We start from the raw sequence: 15,638 nt of genomic DNA, 5'->3' as shown, positions 1-15,638 counted from the left end.
TCACTCCTCGTTAATCCATAAATTCACAGTATTTTTCTCTCCCTTAATTTTAGTGGATGTCTTTAGTGTTTTTAGGTGAGATTGCCTAAATATTAACCCTTTTCTTGGAGATACCTGTGTTTCTTATCGGAAGATTGAACGATATCACCAGTAAAAATGAGCCAACTGGTTATTAATGGTTAATACAGCCCCTCCCCCCAAGTTCAGCTTCTTTTTTCTTCTCCTGTCCCCCTCCCAACATGTTCCTCTTTTCTCTTTTTCTCAAGACTATAGTTGTTGAGTCGCCTATAAGTCTTATAAAATGTTTTGATATCAATTACTTCCCGTCAATAACTATATGTAATTAAATTTAAATTATTAAGCTTTTGGGGTTTTCTTCCCCCTGTAATGAAAGAATATAGTTCTAAAATCCTGATTATGGTCCACACTGCATATCGTCTGTGCAATTACCAACTCAGACTTAAGGTTCTATATTTCTGTGTTTTTGTCTCTCCCCAGTATGATTCTATATCTTCTTTACTGGTGCTGGGGATTTTAGTTTTTAGGTCATCTTTTACATAAACCTTGCAGAGTGGTCACATTGATCAAGTTAATGTTTCAATATTTACAATGTGGGGAAATGAAAGTGTAATGCCTCAGGTTGTGAGTACTTAAGACGCTAAAGGCTCTGCTTAGTTGAGTCCCTATATATTGTACTTAAAAAAAAAAAAAAGTATTTAGCAGTTTTAGAGCAATGATTTTATAGACCAATTTCCCCCAATCTCACTTAGCTGTCACTCACTTTTTTTCCTCCTTCTCTCATCTTCACTCCCTCTCCCTGTGATATCAATGCAGGGGTTAAAAAACCCAGAAAACTGTGAGAGCAGCAAGGAACAGTTATTTCTCCCAGACAGGCCCTGTGTCACTTTCATAAATCAAGCCCAGCCAGATGGCCATGTATTGGGTTGCATTATTTTAAACACCAAATCGTACTAAAAATCACAATCATTTTGATTTGTGAAATCTGAAAAAGGCCACATATATTAAACAGAGAGAAGAAAAAAATGAAGACAAGAAACCACAATTTACTTTTCTTTGCCTTCTTGTTCCCTATTTCTCTTGCTGCTGTAATCCCTATGCCCAGCAAATTTACAACCTGGAGTGGGGGTGGGGGAGAAGTTCACCATTTTGGGGGTGTCTAGAGAGGCAAGCAAAGAAGTCCTCATGGAAAGCTGAGGACTGGTCAGGTTGTTTTTATGTGGTGGATACTACTGGCACGTGAGATGGAATCTTGTTTTTCCTATGGGAATGGTGGTGGTTGATTAGACAAGTAATGGGTCTATTAAAAAAATTTGGGGAGGTATCTACTTACTCGATTTAGCTGACAACAAAAGAGCTAACATTAGATTTCACACTGTTTTCTATTAAAAAGCAAACTTTGCTGATTACTTTGGAAGAATCCCTGATTTGGGGGTAGCAGAGTAACTTTTAATTGGAGAAGCTAGGAAAGCAAACCCATTTTGTTTCGTTATTTGCATTTTATAAAGTGAGCTAATGCTTGCACTCCATTTTTTTAATCAACCCTTTGAATGTAATTACAAAATGAAATTCATGGTTGAAAAACAAAAGAGGGCAGATATAACTGAGAGGTTTTGTGCTAAGGCTTATATTGTTACACATGTAAATAATGAAAATATTGTTATATATCACCAGATCTTTTTAATGAATTTGGTCATTGTGTTCCTTTGCAGCGCAAGTGTCTTGTGCTTCGTAAAGAGCCCATTTGTTTCCTTCATTTCAATCCAACCCCCCCACCCCTTCCAACCCAAAGGAAAGTGACAAAGTTCTGTTCCATCAGCCTTGCTAATCCCAAGCTAGGCCCACTTACAGTTTACAGTCTCCTGTGGCTCTTGATCAGTTGTCCAAGCCTCCGTCGGTCACCTCACCGCCACAACCATTTTCCCCTGGCAAGTCTGTGCGATAAATCATTCAAGGTGTATTGAAAATAGTCACTTTGCTGTTGTTGCTCTGCATTTTTTTTTTTTTTTTTTTTTAGTACTTAGCCAAGGACTACTTCTTTGTTCCAGATAGAACTGTTCATTATTGATCTTAGCGATTGCCTCTGCTGCCCTGTAGCCTCCAGTGTTTGCTCATGACCATGCTCATAATCTGTTTTGTATGAATGGTTTTGAACATTCAGAGAATAATTGGTTCTAATATTAAATGCAGTATATACTATTGATAGTTTTATCGATAAGTGTAATATTTTAAATAATTTTAACAATTAAATTTGTTTTTTAAATTATATATTTGTAAAGTATTTATCCTGTTGAAAGCAACAATATATTGTTGTATTTATTCGTTTATTTTTGTAATAAATGATCAACCTCTTCAAGCTAAATCAAAAATGATACTTTTATATATTTATACAAAAATGTACTTTAAGAGATGGGCATATTTGCACTAATTTGTATGTAAATTGAGTAAAATCCATTAATAACTTGTAGCTTTCAGTACTAAATTGAAGGAAGAAACATTCTCTCCACATGGAGTTTAGTTTGCCCAAGTTCCAGGGTAATTAATCAACTCTAAAATGGATGCAACAAGTATTGGCACTGGATGCAGACTTGAAATTAATTATTTAAAAGGTGGACCTGATTGTTTTTTTAAGGCAGAAAGACAGAAATTAAAGAATTTGCTTCTTTCATGAAATGCACGTGGCTGGCTGCAACGATCAGAGCAGATGCTGTGTTTCAGTGATATCCTAATACCTGACTGTGCTCAGACATCTATGTTGTGAAAGGGAGTTGTAATAAGAGTTGGGCGTTTGCGGTGACCCAGAAGCAAGGTGATGTGAAAAAAGAAGAGTTGTGCTATACTGAAGAAAAAACTTTAGATGATCCATAAAATGACTGTGAGTGGAGAAACCCTTTGTCCTAGTCCAGCTACTAAGAGCATAAGCAATCAGCACAGGTGTTGTTGTTGTTGTTGTTGTTGCTGCTGCTGCTGCTGCTGCTGCTGCTGCTGCTGCTGCTGTTGTTAAGAGTGATGCATTTGAGAAGTGTGAGGCAACCCCTCAGGCTCTCCAAGTTCTGTAGGTCAGTTGGTCATCTCAGCTCCTCAGGGCTGCTGGTCTGAGGGCCTGAAGTTCACCCATGTGACCTCCTGGGTGCGGGATCCCCATGGCAGGCTTGACATTGATTTCAATAAGGAAAGCAGAGGGCTCTGCGTTTGCATCCTGAACTTTGCAGCCTAGGAAAGGAAATAGTGCGCTGGCTGGAGGAGCTGGGGGTGGGGGCAGCGGAGATAGCAAGACGGGTACTTGTGTAATCAGATTCTTTGATTTTGTTAGCCTGGCTCATGGCCTATTAATTAGATTACTCTCTCTTTCATTCTTGATTTCACATCCGTGTTTGTTCCTGTATCCTAAAATGTGGGCGCGAGCTTGGCGAGCAGGAGCCTATGATGTCACTGCCGGCCAGAGGCGGCCGCCTGGCCTTCTGGCGGGCTGTGGGCTGCGTTCTTGATGAGTCCGGTCTTCCTCAAGGAAGAGTTGGCTCTGGAAGTGACCTCAGAGGGGTCTGGGAAGAGGGCAACAGTCATTCTCGTGGCGGCACGATGTGTGCGCTGGTGTGTGCGCTTCCGTGCCGTGTGCATGTGGGTGCGCGTGAGCGGAGGGGAATGCGGAAATTCGCAGTCTGGACCCCGAAGCCCTAGGGGTACAGGCGACTGGGTCAGGTGGAAGGCCTGCCTCCGGTGAAAATCCGGGATCAGAAGAGGCGGAGGGGGAGGGGGACCTGAGGCAGCCGGGCGTCCAAAGCTCGCTTCTCTCCGGGGGGGAGGGCAGGGCTGGGCGCGGAGGTGGGGCGGTGGCGGTCGCGGTGGGGCGGCCGGGTCCCTGCTCGGCCCGGCACGGCCGGGCGGCCAGACTGTGGCAGCTGCTGCGGGTCCCACAAGTTGTTTTCCTCGTGGCGACCATTCAGCAAAACGCACGAACCTTTCTCAAAGATTTAAATTTCGCGGATGAATTACCATACACCGGTTGCTTAGCAACTAAATTCAAGCAGGGCTAAGAATATGCAAGCTTTTTGTATTCTCATTAATAAAAATGCCACTCTGACACAGCAACCCGACTTTGGATCACTGCAACTTCTGTAAAAGCCGTAGGAGAATACAAACCGATCCTGCCTTTCAATTACAGATCAAAATGGCTTGAAACGCGATGTTTTGTTCATCTATCTTCCTAAAAAGCGATGTAAAAAATAACGGCTTTCAAGAGCAGTAGTAAATTCTTTTTTTTTAAATGGAGTTGTCTACCGGGGTTACTGATAATTGTCAACTGAACCCTTTTGAAACACAGGTTTAAATAAACCTTTTCATAAACATTTCCACTCTCTCCCTCAGTCCCTCCTACCCTCTGATCCTGTTCTTCCCCAGCCTCATAATAACAATTATTATTATTATTATTATTCTGGAAACACTCAGGCCTGGGGAACCCTAGAGGCTAAAGGGCAGTCAGCAGAGTAATGAGCAAATCTGGGGGCTGGAGAAAGTCCAAGGAATTGAGGAGCCAGGGAAAGGGAAACTTCTGAAAGTTTTCTTGGAAGGTTGAGGGAGTTGCTGGAGGCTGGAGTCGGCTCAGGTTCCAGAGGTTCTGGCGATAACTTTCTGGGGGGCTTGTGGAAAGAAAGGTAGAAATGCTTGTGGGTCTCTGCGCGACAGTTTGCGGATTTTCCGTTCTGGGGGTGCATCCTCCTCCCGGGAGAGTTGAGTTGCCGCCCCCGCTGCTGACGGTGGAGTTCAGAGGGGCTGAGTTCAAGGCCTGGCTGACCCGGACTCTCTCTGAAATCCACCTCTCTGCTGCCCAGGGCCATGGAGTCCTGGAGCGGAGGACCAAGTAAAGACGGATCTGGACCCGTGACCCCTTGGGTCTTCCAGGACTGTGGCCCAGCCCACAGACTAGGGCCTGAAATTGATGTGGGGGACGTACTCTTGTTTGTCTTCCCGAAGGATGCGCCGCGTGGAAGGAGATGCGCAGACTGGTTCCAACTCATAACCTTTCGCTGGGGTCCCCATGTGCGGGCAGAAGAAGTCAGAGCGGAACAGTCTAGTGCACTGGCAGGGCTCACTGTTTGGGAAGACACCGAGGTCTAGGCCGCTGGGATTGCGGAGCGGAGGCAAGGCCGGAGGCGGCCGGCGGCTTTGTGGAAGTTTCGCGCCGCCAGGCCCTGCGCGTCTCACTGGGCGGTGGAGTTCTTGGGTAGCCCCCGGCGCTTGGCCCACGCCTCCGCTTCCCGCATGTGGGAAACTCGAGCACCCTACAGGCACCGGGGTAGACTGCCTGTGCCTGGCCCGGTGACGGTCACTCCCCCAGGCCCCGTCTCCACCCGAGGACTGCAGGCCTAGGCCTACGGGGAAATCCCGAGACCGCGGTGTGCGGGCCCCTGCAGCAGGGCAAGGCAGGGACTGTGGCCAGTCCTCCCGCCAAGGAGATCGCACGCCGGCTTCGCTTCTGAAGCTGCAAACGGAGGCAGTGGTCAGCCTTAGAAAGATCCAGGGACAAAGACGGAACCCCAGATTAATCCCCATAAGATTCCTGGGGAGCCATTTCCCCTTCCCCCCTCACTTTGGCAAACAGGAGAACTTTAGAGGTGCCGCGTCCCCAAGTCAGCCTGGACTTTTAAACCCCACAACAGACTCCATTAAACCCGATTTCTTTCTAGTGAGTAGCAAGAAACAGTGGAACTTAAACAAACCATAAGTGGAAATATTTGATGTATTATAACATGCTCAGAGGCATTAGAGTTCGTTTTTTTTTCTTCCAGCAAAACATACATAATAAACAGGGAGCCATTTATTTACAAATACAAATGTCCTAGACAAGCCACATTCCATGTATGTAATTCATTAATGGAATTTGTTCCTTTTTTCTTCCTTTGGAAACAGAAATTTTAGCTTTTAAAAATGGCTTGGTCTTGGGGAGGGGGTGGGTAGGAGAGTAGTTTACCTGTTCTTTGAAAAGGGAGCAGAAGTGTCCAGCCAATTCCTGCTTTGAAAGAATGCTAAACAATATAAAATAACCTTTTAAAATAGAGAGGCTTTTGTTTTCTTTTTTATTCTTCAGAAAAGAAGTTTCTTAGTTGTAGTTGCTGTCACCAGAATTGCCCAGTGGAAATGGGTTGGTAATATCCCCCTAGTTGACAAGTGTGTGTGGTGTATGTGTGCACGCACGTGCATGTGAACAAAATTGCATTTTAAATGCCTTAAGCTGGATGGGAATATACGAAAATTGTATCTGTAAAATGTATTCAGTTGCCACAGTTTTAGAAATGTCTGTGGAAATGTGCCCACCAGCCTGCCTTCTTCCTGAGAGTTTATATCTAGGTAGAGTGTTAGGTGATGACTTCCTAGTCACCGGTATGGCCAGGATCAGTTACCTGGTGAAACTGAGTCTGGTCTTTAATTCAAGAAGTTTTCTCTAAGGGAATCCCCTTTCCCTATAAGTTGATAGAGGGGTGTTGTTTGAGGGAGAGTTGTCCAGAGGAAGGTGGTGGAATCAAGTGTGAATTATCTATGTGACTCAATGAGCAGTGAATAAATATGAAAAGTGCAGAATACACCTGAGGTATGTCTGGGGCTTTGTAAGGTCCCAACACTAGACATGATTACATAGTACAAAAAGAATGATCACTGCTGCCCATGTTTCATTATTGTAGCTACAAAATAATGGAATGAACATTGAGAGGGAAGCAAAAATATTTTTACATTTTTTTTCTTTTAAAGAAAAGAAACAAGAGGTGTTCTGATGAGCTTCCTGGGAGACCACACATTAGCTCTGTCCTCCAGGACTGCCTCTCCGCATAAGTCAAGCCCATTTAGTCGGCTGGAACATTGTACACTGAAATAGAATAGGTGTTCATTTCAAATAATTTTCCCTGAGCCAGCAATAAAGTAAAAGATGTCAAAAACCACCACCCTCACTGTATCCAGGTTTAGACAGGGAAACTTTGAGGTGTGAGTGGGGCTAGCCAGATTTGTTCCTTTCTGCTCCTATCAAGGTCTCAGAAGGAGGGTGAGTCTTTGTTTCACTTACATTTCCAAGGTTGACTACTCTCCTGCAGAGTTAAAAAAAAAAAATTAAATAGGTCTAATCAGAAAGTATAGTATCACCCAGAAACTGACCAAATGAAAAGAAATGTCTTAGTAGCTTGGTCTTGAGAATCTTTAGGTGACAATAGTGAAAAAACCATCGTAGAACAAAACAACATCTATGAACTATTTTAAAGTACCATTTCATGGGGAGAAATCTTTCAAATTTCAAAATTGCTCAGGCAAGCCTACTGATTCTACTTTGTACGCCTTAAAGATTTCTGCCAAGCAGGGCTTTAAAAACGTTTCCCTCCTGAAAGAAGGTCTTTAACTCTTCCAAGAACTATTTAATAGTTGTCCTGAATGTTTTTAACAAGAGAGGGATGTTAAGTGAGTAGCCTTGAGTCCCACACAGTCTGGAGGAGTAGAAGTGGTGGACACTCAAAAGGCACGGAGCAGCCTCCACCTGAAACGGGCTTTCTGCTTTTCAGTGAGGAGGGGCGGCCAAGGTCAGCAGTATTTACATATGTACCTGATCCCAGGGGCTTTCCTCTATTTATCAAAGAGGAGGGACTGCAGGTGAAGGGGTGGAAGTGAGGGGAGAGAAAGACCAAAAGAGAGATCAGTTACCTTTCCCCTTTGTTCCTGGGCCTTGAACTGGGGCTTCAAGGAGGAGAATAAAAGCCCCCAGGGAATGAAGCTTCCACCTCCATTTGCATCATCCTGACACCCCCGCCAGAAAACCAAGTGCTGGCTGATTTGGGGCAAAATGGTAACTTGAGGAATCCCAGTGTGAGTGTGTTACATAACATACAGAATCCTCTGTGGGGAGAGGTGCACTCACTTGATTTTCTCCAAATGACTGTGTGCAGGCGGAAAGCCTTAGAAAGAAGGAATGAAGACAGGTTAAATAGGAAGACTGTGGGGAAATGGGGAAACGTGTAGCCATATATGACAGGGCACATGTAAGCTTGTGTGCAGGTAAAGTTATACCTCCACCCTCTGTGTGCCAGAGCATCCTTCAGAGATCCTGCCTAGAGCTGCACCTTGGCTAAGTAGGAGTCCATACTTTACAATGGTGGTATGGTGGGGGCAGTGGTACCCAAGACTACTGGGACCTGGTTGTCTTGTGGGGCAGTAGGAGCCAGGTTAGTTCACGACTGTGTCATCCTCAACCAGCTCTTTTTGTCAGAACCCTCAAATCTTTAGCCTGGGCGGGCAGGTTACCCCCTCCTCTGTGCGCCCTGCTGTGCCCACCGCAGTCGCCCTGTGGTGGCAGGAGAGCTACTCATTCAGCAGTAGCAGTATTGCGCCGCTGCAGCATCCCGAGGTCACATTCAGAAAGCCGGTTCTTCCAGGACAGCATCGCCCCAATACTGCAGGCGGGGCTAACCGTGCTTATCTGCCCCAGGCACGGAGGGGAGATTGTCACCAACGGAAAAGAGCCTTGCAGAAGGGGAGCTGAAAGAGGGCGGTTGATCCTGGGCAGATCCCCTGCGCCAGGCCCTCTCTGCTGGGGGCGAGCCGGGAGGGAACCGAGGGGTCCGGGAGGGGGAGCTGCTGAAAGCGCGCAGGCTGACAAGGCTATAACAAAGGCTTCCTGCAAAACTAGTACTAAGGATCTTTAAAGGATCACACACCTTGCAGGCGTGTCCCCAGCTCCCGGGACGCAGAGCCAGCTGATTGTTCTCCCGGGCTCCGCAGATGTGCCCGGGTCGTCAGAGGTGTGGGGCTGGATGTCCAGCGTCTCGGCCTCGGCCCCTGCGCTCCCAGAGGCCTGCGCGGGTAGGGGTAGATGCCCGCGCCTGGGCCCGCGGGTCTTTGGTCATGGCTGTTCCCCGGGAGGCTCAGTTACGCGGCAGCCTTGCTGGGCAACATGCCTCGCCCTTGGTTAATCCGGGAAGGTCGCGGGCTGCAATCTGGCCTGACGAGGCAGGCCCTGAAGTTTCCCCGCTGGGCGAGCAGAAGAGCGTTCGAGAAGCCGGGAGCTCTGGTGGGGCTGGCGGGGCGTCTGAGTCACCTGAGCTGCAGAACGGACGCCCCACGGACAAGCTGTGAGCACTTACAGCGGCTAGTTGGGCATTTCCCAGCAGCCAAGGCTGCGCACTCCGCCCCCGCTGAGGTCCCCTTTGGTTCCCGAGGACCCAGCTCCTCCCGCCCCTCTACTCGGCGCCCCTTGCCGCCATAGAATCCTGGGGCGACCCTGGGCCCCGACCTCCAGCTGATGGGTAGGAATTGGTGGGAAAGGATTGGCGCCCCAGCACCGGGAGAATGGAAGAGTTGAAATCAATGCAGGAGAACAATTGGGAAAAAGTAAGAAAAAATCACCCGGATGACCTCCAACTTCACCCCCACACCCCCACGGGATTCTGAAGGCTCCTGCGCAGGTCCTACAGGCGTCTAGGAGTTGGTGGGAGAGGCGCTGTTCTGGCACCTCGCGATCTCAGGAGTGGGGCTCAGGGCAGAGCAGGCGGCAGTGAGGAGCTCAGGGCCCGAGTTCAGGTCTAGGAGCAGGTGCAGGAACCCATCAGGCAGGAGTGTTGCTCGTCCCCCGACAAAGTGGGTGGTGAGAACACAACTCTGGGAAAGGGGTAGGCGTGGATGTAAAATATAGTCAGTGACTGTTCCCCTACTTCTTGGTGTCCCCTTTCTTGAACTCAGCCCAGGAGAAGCTCTGTAGCATCGCTGCAGACCTCCAACTTCCAGCCGCGGGCACCCACCGGCCAAGCCTCCCAGAGCCCAGGTCTGCCAAAGTTGGTTCAAGCCCTCAGGCCAGACCTCCAGACAACTTCCCTATCCACCCCCTACCCCCGCTGACCTGGGGTGGGCTAGGGCTTCCACCTCCCAAATGGCTGCTGCCTTGGGGCCTGCTCTGAAATTCCAGCCGGCGGGTCTGGCTTCGGCGGAGGAGGGGGAGGCAATGAGTGACACAAGCCCCCACCCCTGGCTACAAACAGTGCAAATGAGATGCATTTAGGCTGATCACGCTACTGTATTTTATGCAACTTAACGTGTCTATGTCTTGTCAACTCTTCTAGTCAGGAAGAATAGCAGAAAAAAAACTTCAAAGATTTTCTATGTGTGTGTGCTTTCCAACTATAATTCCATATAGGGCGGTGGGGTGAGGGTGGGGCAGGGAGACTTGCTGACATGAACAACATTATATAAACCCTCCTAAAATGCAGTCTTAAGACACAAAGAAAGAAGTGAAAACAGGTGGGGATGGTGGTGGTATTACCTTAGACACCTAGGGGTTCAAAAACCTCAGTGCAATGAAATGGGCCTGGGGTATTCTCCCCTTGGTGCCTCCCTAGGGACAAGCCTCTTTGGCCTGGGCTATGGCTGCTGGTAAGAGACCTTGATGAAATTAAGTGGATTCTGGCTGGGAAAAGTTTAAAGCTGTAATATTTCTTTTAAAGAAACAAACTCATTTATATTTATTTGGGTACAAGGGACAGGTCCTGAGCAATGTGTAGGTCCACCTAGGGGAGTGTCAAGGGTGCCGTAGGAGGGGATAGGTTTTCTGACACAAAGGAGGCCCTGTATGGGCGATGGAGTGTCTGTTCTCCTCTGTTTGTCCATTTTCAAACAAGTTGTAAGTAGAGGAAGCTTGCCTCCAACTCTCACCAGACTCTCCCACCAGGTGTCCCGGGAACTGAGTGATGTGGGTCTCCTGTAAGGTAAGTGGAACAGGTGCCAGGTTCTAGGAGACAAATAGCTTCTGGTATTGTGCCCCAGTCCTGCTTGTGCAGTTCCCCATGCACTTTGGGAGAGCTCTGGAACTCCCTGTAGGACAGCTGGACAGGATCACAGAGTCAATAAACCCAGAGCCAGCACCACCGCCAGCCCTTCAGGCTTCTTTGCCTCTGACACCAGAAAGGGGAACAACTGATTGTCTCTGCCCTGTTCAGGGACTCTGCCTCCCCCCACCCCCATAAAGGCTTAATGGTAGGCAGAGCCCAAGCTGAACTTGTTTGCTGGGAGTCCTTGCTGGGAGTCCTTGCTGGAGGCAGCCTCTTGTCCCCTCTTTCAAGGGGTGTCCAGGGTCAGCTGGAAATTTGCTTGAGGGGAGCCTCTGGGTCCTCTGAGTTCTCAGGGTGCCTCTTGGTGCCCCAGAACAGAAACAAAATTGTTGTGGACACCTGAGGCTGTCCTCTTTAGAACTAGCTCTGGGGTCGACTGTCCACTTAGAGAAAGTGACTAGCTTCACCTTCAGGACTCAGGGCCATCACACATAAGCTGCCCACAGTCTGGGCCAAGCCAAAGAGGCTTGTCCCTAGGGAGGCACCACAGGGAGAATACCACAGGCCAATTTCATTCCACTGAGATGTTTGAACCCCTACGTGTCTAAGGTGATACCATGCCATCCTGTTACCTGTGCAGGATTCCTTCCCTGTTGTATTTCTTGGCACTGCCTGAAGTGTGAGCTGCTCCACTGCAGGGCAATTAACTCTGACAAATAGAAATGGGGAGGGGGGGATCATGTGCTTCACATCAAGAGAAGAGGCCACCCAGTGCTCAAAAAGTATCAAAACTTTTCGCTGCTTAGCAGAGGAGTGTGCTTGTCACTAGCAGCTCAGGTTTCTGCCATGCAGCCTGGGCATTTCCATACCAGCCTGGTAAACACATCAGAACCAGATGCTGCTGCTGCTGCTGCTGCTGCTGCTGTAGGCTTCCACCTAGGAAGGAGGTGAAGGGGAAAGATCCCAAGCCAGGGACTTGAAGTTCATTGTTCCAAACACTTCTTGTGTCCTGAAGAGCTGAACTATGGGACATCGAGCAGAGATGACCTATATCAAGATGAGCTGCTGGCTCCTCCAAGAGCCCAGCTGCCCCCTGCCTGCTTCATGGTGACTAAAGAATTCCTACTAACTGCCCCCTCCTTTCTTCTCATGGACTCCAGCAGGAATTTATTCCCTTCCTCCCTCCAGGCCTTCTCCTCCTATTCCAGAATGAACGGGACTTCCATGTGGGATAAGAAGGGGTGTCAATCAAGAAGCAAGGAGGGTTGGCAAATCGTCTTCAGTAATAAATAAACCCGGCTACACAGTAGCCTTTACACCAATATACTGTTCTCAGTAACCTTTTCTTTTCAGTCACGTAACTTATGACAAGCTAAAGGCATTTCAACCCATGAGCAAAAAGAAAATTCAAAACATAGGCCTAATTCTTTCTTTCTCTTTGCTGTCTGGATTCCCCATTCTTCATTTCCTCACCTTCGAAACATCCCAATAGCCATTACCCCATCTGAAGAATTAAAACACTTGTTCCTTAAAATCTTCCAGGGTCTGCCAGATTGTCAGAGTAACTGAAGAGAGAAAGCACCCCTGCCCCATCCCAGTTCTGCATCCAAACCAAGTACCATATATTGTGTAACCACCATCATCAATTACACTTTGCATAACTTGGCAGAGCCAGAAAGGAAGACTCCATTATTAACCAGCAGTAGCAATAAACTTTACTGAGAAAAATAAGTTCAACATTGACCATGAATACCTACTGGAGAACCCTTTGAAAACATAACCTCTGCCTTTTTTAACCTCCTATTTTGGGGAAGGAGTGCGGTAAAAATGTTAGGTAGCAGAATTTTAAAACAGCTTGATTACCTCAATCGGGTTTGGAGTCCTCAACTCCAGTCATTAGTAATAAAGTCATTAATAGTCATAATTGGTACTTAATTGCTTGATCTGATTGGTGCTTTATTCCTGACTCCTTTTAGTTTCATGGAGAGGTACAGGTGGTGCAGTCAGTAAATGGAAGCCAGCCATTTGCAGGCAACTTTTCAAGCACAAGGGAAAGTACCTTTGTTATATTTGCAGACATGTGTCTCACACATTTCCCCCCTGCTTTTGGTAAACTATCTAAAAATAAACATTACAGATCTGGGTTTTAATTTCTCCAGATGGGATCATAAAGTACCTAGGAGGGGTGTGTGTGTGTGTGTGTGCGTGTGTGTCATATAGAATTGAGGTCACATGGCTGCTGGTCACACTGCAAGTCAAAAAGAAACTCAGTGCTCAATGCGAACGCAGAAAGAACTGAACAATTGAACCGCTAGTGGAATCCAGTATCTGGGCAAGTTCACTTCATTCCTTCGCAGGAAGAGGGTCAGCAGCGGCCAACGAAAGTTTCCCCTTCTCTTTGAAGAGGGAGGTGATGAGACCTGCCAGACCTTCCCACGCGCGGGCCGCCTGGGTTCTGGGGCTTTCGTGACCTCTTCCCTCATCGTGTTCCCCACCCCCGAACACACACACACACACACACACACACACACACACACACAATCTTCCTTACTCGGGAAACTTGGTTTCAACCTGGCTCCCCTTTTCAAAACCCCCTGAAGAACTTCCCCTGCAGGGATGCCCTGCGCCCACCGGCTGCGCCCTCCCTCTCCTATGCCTGCGCCTCCTGTCCGCTCCCCGGTGCTCTGCACTCACCCGGCACGGTCCTTCCATTCCACACACAGACAGGAAACCGGCCTCTTCGGGACAACATTTGAAACCACATTTTATCAACATCATCAAAGACCAGAGCACACACTTCGGGCTCTGAGCTCCGGAGCCCGCTTCTTGCAGAAAACCGGGTATGGGGGAAGGGCGGCAGGGGCGAGAAATCCTGCTTCCAACTGCGATTTCAGCTTTCTTATGGAAATGAACGCGACGGCCCGTTCGCCCCGAGCCCCCCTCCCGTTCCCAGCTCCTCTTCAGCCTACCCTTTCCTCCTGCTAACCCCCGCCCTCCCAGTCCCCGAGTTCCCGCGGCGGTCAGGCTGGTGGGGACGCCCTCGCTCTGCGGCCAGGTCTCGGCGCGCGCGGAAACCCGGACCGTGGGCTCCCCTCCGCCCCGCGGGCCCGCGCACTGCATTAAATATTCATGGGGATGCTACTTTCTTAAAGGAGAACCTACGGCGCAGGAAAGTTCACAGCCAAGGAGAGGCACAAAAGAAGGTCTCCGCGCTGGTTCTGGAGGGAGAGGAGACGCATCCCTTCTCCTGGACAGTGCGCGTCCAGACTGGCATTAAGGAGAGGACTAGGGGATGGGATCAGCTATCGTCAAGTCACTTATTTTAGAGGGGGTGGGAGAAGAGGTGAACTTGGTGCTGGAGAGAAAGCAGGCTCCCTAATCACCCGTTATTTTAAAATTAGCTGTCGCATCTGACGCCCTAGGGTCCCCAAGGGCCTTTTCATAAGAGAGTCTGTTTAATGTAATTGGCTTTGGGAGCGAGAAAGTTTGCCCTGTGTTTCTGGAAACACGCCCACGCAGTACGCTTAGGAAACTTTACACTGAACGATTGCCTTGGAGCGGCTAAAACCACAACAACCAAACCTGCACCTGCCCCATTCTCTTAAAAACAGAGCAGCGGCTGTGAGCACTGGGGCGGTAAGGGCGGAGAAACGGGCTGTCGTGTGCGTCCCAGCTCTCCAACCCGCAAGTCCGGGACCCCTTTCCGCCAGCGCACCGCTGTCAATTGCAGCCAGCGCTGGCTGCTTGAGCCCGCGGCCGGGTCGCCCGGCTTCTCTCCGGGAGAGTGGCCAGAGCCTAGGCGCGAGCCCAAGAGGGAGAGCGAAGGGAAAAGAAGGAAGTTCTCCGCCGGCCGCGCAGTTCCTCCCGTGAGCGCGCTGTAGCCCTGGGCCGGGCCGACCCGCGACTGGGCCAAGCGAAATGCCAGCCGACTCCCGTGCCCTGTGCCCAGCCCCGCGCGCGCACTCGCTCTCACACACATTCGTACTCACACCCCACGGTTCTTTTTGTTCCGGGCCAGGAGCACTTTGACAAGTGGTTAGAAAGTCTTGGGCGCCATCTAACGGGAGCAGCAAAAAGTTGACGCTGGGTGGAGGTTAGCATCAACCAGGAGCCCAGGACGGGCGGAGGAGGTCCTCTGTCCCACTCTCTGCACTCCCGGTCTTGACCCCCTGCTTCCCAATTACCACCACCAAAGACATACACACACACTCGAGAACTGCGGAGCCTCGGATAACCTCCTTGCCAGGGCCTGGGAGCAGCCCTGACTGCCCGCTCAGGGACCCTCCCCTGCGCCCCAGGCTTGCCTGCCTTCGGGCGTTCCCTAAGGCTCACAGAAGAGGAAGGGTCGTTTTGCGCCTGTCTTAATACGGCCCCGGTGTCCTGCAAGCTCTCGCTGGTTTTCCTTTGGCCTGGGATGGAAAGTCCGAAGAGGCCCGGGGCAGGCGCTTCTGCTTTTGGAAAGGAACAGCCACGGAATTAGGAGTCTGCAGCCAGAGGGGCTTTTAGAGGAGAGAGAGGGAGTTCAAAGAGGATAATGGCAAGGAAGCAATTGAGGACTTGGTCCAGCAGTGGCCCCAGGAGAGCTGAAACCTGTGGGTCTCCTGGGAGGAAGGGGTTGTGTCCTGAAGAGCTGTCCTGGGGATTGGGAGCTGCTGTTTGGAGGAGCATCACCAGTGGTGAAGCGCAGGAGGGACCTCTGGAGAGGACAAAGGAGCTGGACACAGGACAGAGGCACCGGAGGGACTCGCCCATCCAGAGGGGGCTGGAGCTTGAGGAGGTGCAGGCCTCCCCACCAGGATTCCCAGCCACTGTGAAGGCCAGTGGTCA

This window comes from Rhinopithecus roxellana, chromosome 17 (genome assembly GCF_007565055.1).
Source record: "Rhinopithecus roxellana isolate Shanxi Qingling chromosome 17, ASM756505v1, whole genome shotgun sequence".
NCBI lineage: Eukaryota > Metazoa > Chordata > Mammalia > Primates > Cercopithecidae > Rhinopithecus > Rhinopithecus roxellana.
This window is presented reverse-complemented; position numbering follows the sequence as displayed.